Source organism: Benincasa hispida, chromosome 10 (genome assembly GCF_027475165.1).
Source record: "Benincasa hispida cultivar pf3 chromosome 10, pf3_genome.v1.1, whole genome shotgun sequence".
Classification (NCBI taxonomy): domain Eukaryota; kingdom Viridiplantae; phylum Streptophyta; class Magnoliopsida; order Cucurbitales; family Cucurbitaceae; genus Benincasa; species Benincasa hispida.
The window spans coordinates 51,791,246-51,796,701 of NC_143487.1; the positions used below are offsets into that span (position 1 = coordinate 51,791,246).

At 34.0% G+C, this 5,456-nt stretch overlaps 1 long non-coding RNA gene across 1 annotated transcript; it reads left to right on the forward strand.

Moving 5' to 3' along the window:
* Positions 1-237: 237 nt before the first annotated feature.
* LOC150033448 (uncharacterized) lies at positions 238-5,149 on the forward strand. The gene is made up of 4 exons (XR_016524066.1): positions 238-450; positions 3,516-4,144; positions 4,223-4,310; positions 4,384-5,149. It is a non-coding gene; the product is annotated as an uncharacterized LOC150033448 (long non-coding RNA).
* Positions 5,150-5,456: the final 307 nt, after the last annotated feature.

Sequence of the window (5,456 nt, forward strand, 5' to 3'; positions counted from 1 at the left end):
TAAAAATACCAAATTTAATACATTTTATTCTAATTGTTAATTTAATTCAACATACTTTAAATCTAAAATAAAAGTTGGAAGTCTGAAATTAACTAATTTAATATTTTAAAAAACAAACAAATAAAAAATAAAATTGAAACTTTTGGGCTGGCCATTAGGCCCAATATAGTAGAAGTGTGGTAATTTTTTAAGAAACCTAATGAAGCTATCGTCCTCTCTTCCTCACTTTCACCACATAATGAAGCTTCCGCCCACGCCTCTCACTTTCATTGCCCACTCTTCCTCAGATGAAGACTTCGTTAGCTGGCGCATATACCGCCTTGCCATTCATTTGCTCCTCTGGCGACCGTGCAACTGTGGTCTGACGCTATTTCTGGCGAGTTCCCACAGTGAGTTCGACTTCCTCTGAGTTCCCATAGTGAGATCCCACGATGGTTGACGCTATTTACAGTGAGTTACTACTGTGAGATCAGTTTTTTCCTTTTATTTAGACTTAAAAAATACAGGAGCGTATTCATGGACATATCTTTTTTCAAGATATGTAAAACAGATACGCTAAAACACAAATCTGACATATATCTGAGTCGTATTTGGATGAATGCATATCAGATACAGATTCCATCACTTCCCTCACGTAACCATGCTTCATACCCTAACCATTATTTCCACCACTTGGTGTTTCAATCCTCATTAAGGGTTTTTTATTTCAGTTTTTGTTCATATTTCTTTTATTTTTTTACATCTTTTATATTTTATTCATTTTCTTTATTAATATGACTATTTTTAATATTTTTTTTAAATAATGTTATTTTAATATATATTGACAAAAATAGGGTATATGAGAAAGTATTTTTTAAAATAGGTGGGTATTGAAACTATTGACAAAAGTAGGGTAGTGAAATCGTGTACGGGGTATGTTAAAAAAATGTGATATTAGGAGCGACAAAATATTTATTTAGACTAGGACAATAACATCGATTACCATTTAATTCAATCAGCACCAATCGGCTGACTAGTTGATCGATCGCATGAAAACATGTGGATCGGGTTCACAATTTATTTTTTTTTAAAAGAAAAAGATTGATTAATTATTTTTTTAATTGAAGATGTACAATAATATTAAGACTTTAGGAATGGATCCACAAATTCCTTCATTATTAAACTTAATTATATATTTAATCTACAACGAAAACATAATTATTTTGAAGTTGATGAATTATTTGGAAAATAGTAGTGAGGAACATGATCTTGAGTTGGTACCGTCGGATATGTTCACCTAAATAGATTGGGAAATTACAAATTCAACATGTGAACTAGGATCTACTTTGGAGGAAAGGAGTATAGGTGTAGATAATTGTAGTTTAATACAGAAAGGAATGTTGTTTAATACTAAAGAAGATTTACAGCTTGCTGTAAAAAAATATTGTGTGACAGAACACTACGAGATTATTATAGGAGAATCAAATCAAGATCTTTGGTATGTCAGATATAAATCATGGAGTGATGGTTGTGATTGCAGTTTAAGGGCATATCGGTGTAAAACTCATGGGATGTTTGAAATCAACAAACTTCAAGGGGAACACTCATGTTTGTTTTCAGAATTGACATGGGATCATTCACAGCTTGATTCAAATTTTATGAGTATCAAAATCCAAAATTTGGTTAGAGTTAATCTTAGGGTACTTGTGGTGTTACTCCAAGAAGCAATTAAAAAACAGTATGACTATAATGTTAATTATAGACAGGTATGACAAGCCAAGAGAAAAGCGTTGATTGTTGTTTTTGGTGATTGGGAGAAATCATATTCAAAACTTCCATATTGGTTGAGTGTTCTTGTTCATTACAATCCAGGAACATGCACAAAATAGTTTTTCCTTCCCTCTGATGTGCCAGGTACGACTATTTTTTGTCGAGTTTTTTGGTCCTTCAGTCCTGCAAGAGAAGGGTTCAAACATTGTAGGTCATTAATCCATATCGATAGAACTCATCTCTATGGAAAGTATAAGAGGAAATTATTGACCGTCTTATCTATTGATGCAAACGGGCATACATTTCCCCTTGCTTTTGCTATTGTTGAAGGTGAAAATTCGTCCAGTTGGTCATAGTTTTTGTGGGCATTGCGTAAATATGCTATGGTATTTGCTTGATTTCTGATAGACATAAGGACATTCTTGCAGCAATTAATAATGAGGAAATCGATTGGAGTGAACCTAGAGCGTACCATCAATATTGTCTTCGCCATATTGCCAGTAATTTCAATATGAAATATAAATCAAAGCAACTAAAAGATTGGTGTTTAAGACAGAAAATCAACACCAAAAACGCAAGTTCATTCGGTGCATGAAAGAATTGAAATAATTGCACCCTGAATGCCTTGAATATTTTTCAGATATGACTTGAAAAAATAGACCCAATCACATGACGGTGGGTACCGCTATAGGTGGATGACAAGCAATGTTGCTGAATGAATGATGTTTTCAAAAGTGCTAGAATATTACCAATTACTTGTTTGGTTAAGCTAACATTTTATCGCACAATACTGTATTTTAAACGTCGAAGACAAGAAATCAGTGAAGCACTCGATCGTGGGGACATGTATATAAAATATGCCCTAAGAAAACTTAAGAGATGGGAGAAACGAGCATATGCGCATACGGTGACATCTATTGAAAGGGAAAGTCAAACTTTTGAAGTACAAACTGCCATAAGTATGATTTCTCCCTATAAAGGACAAAACACCCAAGTTTTGAGCTTGAAAGAAGGAACATGTTCTTGTAATAAGTGACATTCATTCAAGATTTCATGCTCTCATGTAATTGCAGTTTGTAATTACATGTGTTTGACATACATACCAATTATTGATGAATGATACAAATTGTCCAATTTCAAGCAATGTTATGAAGGTCGCTTCCATCTAATAGAACACCCAAATTATTGGCCAGAATTATCATTTACAGAAGTTCGTCCAAATGTGAACTTACTAAGAGAACAAGGTCGGCCAAAAAGTACGCGCATTCATAATGAACTGGATTGGAGAGAGGCAAGCCAAAAATTTCGATGTACAATTTGCAAAAGATAAGGACATAACAGACGTACTTGTCCACAACGTACATTAGGTGCTTCGTCTTCGAGTCATTAGGTGTATCTTTTATGTAGTTATATATTTTATGTACTTATATTTTTCATGTAATATTATCTTTTATGAACTTATATTTTTTATGTAATTGTTTCATTTTATGTAATTGTACATTTTATGTGATGAACTAAATTTTCATGTAATTGTAACTTTTTATGTATCTTTTATGTGATAGATTTTATTATGTAATGTAATTTGAAATTTTTAAGTAATAGAGTCTTGTCCTTCTAATCCTGTACAATTATATCAACAAAATATGTATCGTTCACAATTGGTATGGGATAGTTCCTCCACAGTAGTTTTGAGTTGTCGGAGAAGGGATGCGTCTACAATACATACTATCTCATTTGATCACCGAATTATTCTCTACGTTGAACAGACAGGTTTTCTTGGGGTTGCACAAATCGGTTTTATCCAGTTTGATTGACACCTTATTAGTGCTCTAGTTGAGCGGTGGAGACCAGAAACTCACACATTTCATCTGCCTTGTGGGGAATGTACAATTATGCTGCAAGATGTTGCCATACAGTTTGGTTACGAGTGGACGGGCAACTATTGACAGGTTCACTACAATATGATTGAAAGAACATTTGTGAAGAGCTCTTAGACGTTCTACCAGATGATCTGAAAGGCCCAAGATTGAGTATCCTTTGATTGGCGTCCCAGTTCCCAGAATTACCTCTCGATGCCAATGACGTCAGCGTACGTAGGTATGCACGAGCATACATCATGCAACTTATTGGAGGATTTTTGTTCGTTGACAAGTCATACTCTAATGCATCTCATGTTTCTCCCGCTACTGTCTGATTTCGAGCATGCTGGTACGTACTCGTGGGGTGGTGCATGTCTTGCTTGGTTGTTTAGAGAACTTTGTCGGGCTACCAATGTACAAACGTTGGAAATAGTGGGGTCATTGATACTACTACAAGTATGGGCTTATGATAGATTTTCAGTTATAACACCACAAGTCCAGTTGCAGGCCCCAGATCATCGTCCACTTAGTGTCAGGTATTATTTCATTTATATATTTATTTCGTTATCATTTTATGTAAGAATATAAATTAATTGTATTTTTTATAATTTTAGATGAAATGGTGTATTAGCTGCCTCTGAAAAGACAACAAATATATTGCTCGTGTACCGAAAAATATTGGACAGACTGATGCACAATCAGGTAACAAATGTATATATAAATGAATTTTTAAAACATTTTGGATGTATACTTATCTTTTTTTTTTTTTGGTCAGATTATTTGGACGTCATACACACAACAGATTTGGTCATCCCTATCTGATTACTGTAATGATGGTGAAAATATATGGTTGACCGTTAGTCCTCTTATATGCTTCCATATAGTAGAGTGACATCATCCAGATTGTGTGTTGAGATAGTTCGGTCTGCGACAAACGATGTATTCGTTGTCCTATACACTCCCAACACTACACCAGATTGATTTGAGAGGTAAGCATGACCAAGACTGACGTCTAATACATGCAGAATATATATCCTACTGGCATGGACGACATGATCGTTGTGCACAAGGAGAATTAACAAATGGGCCAACTGTATCAAATGACTACTTTTTCTGGTACAATTCAATCACGAGACGATTTATCACATCTGACGGCGCTTACTATTACTGCATGGCAAGAGATTTAAAATCAGACATTTTCCATATATGATATGAATATTGTTTAATATTTATCGGAGATGTACAATAATATTCAATGCAGCACAACTTACTAGATTTGGGTTCAATGTGTCAACAAACATTGGTCAACATAGAAGATATTATTCAATAAACAAGACGATTCAATGTTGCTGACACCGATCGGAGACGTATTTTTCGTAGACGACAACGACAACAAGGTGAACCTAATTTAGAGGGACACGAAGACAACCCCCATGAGGGGTAAGGGCCAGGGGGTCGTTTTTAAATTTAATGTAAATTGTTATTTTCAAATTGTAAATTAAAGAACTAATTGTAAATTTTCTTTAATATCATGACATTTTTTTTAATACGAGTAAAAAATAATTATGTTTTCATTGTAGATTAAATATATAATTAAGTTTAATAATGAAGGAATTTGTGGACCCATTCCTAAAGTCTTAAAAATGTTGTAATCTCCAATTAAAAAAATAATAATTAGTCAATCTATTTTTTTTAAAAAAAATAAATCGTGGACAGGGTCACCTGGTCCATGAGTTTTCATGCAACGGTCAACCAAGTCAGCCGACGTGGTGTTGACTAGATTAAACGTTAATCGTGTACCCCATACACGATTTCACTAACCTACTTTTGTCAATAGTTTCAATATAT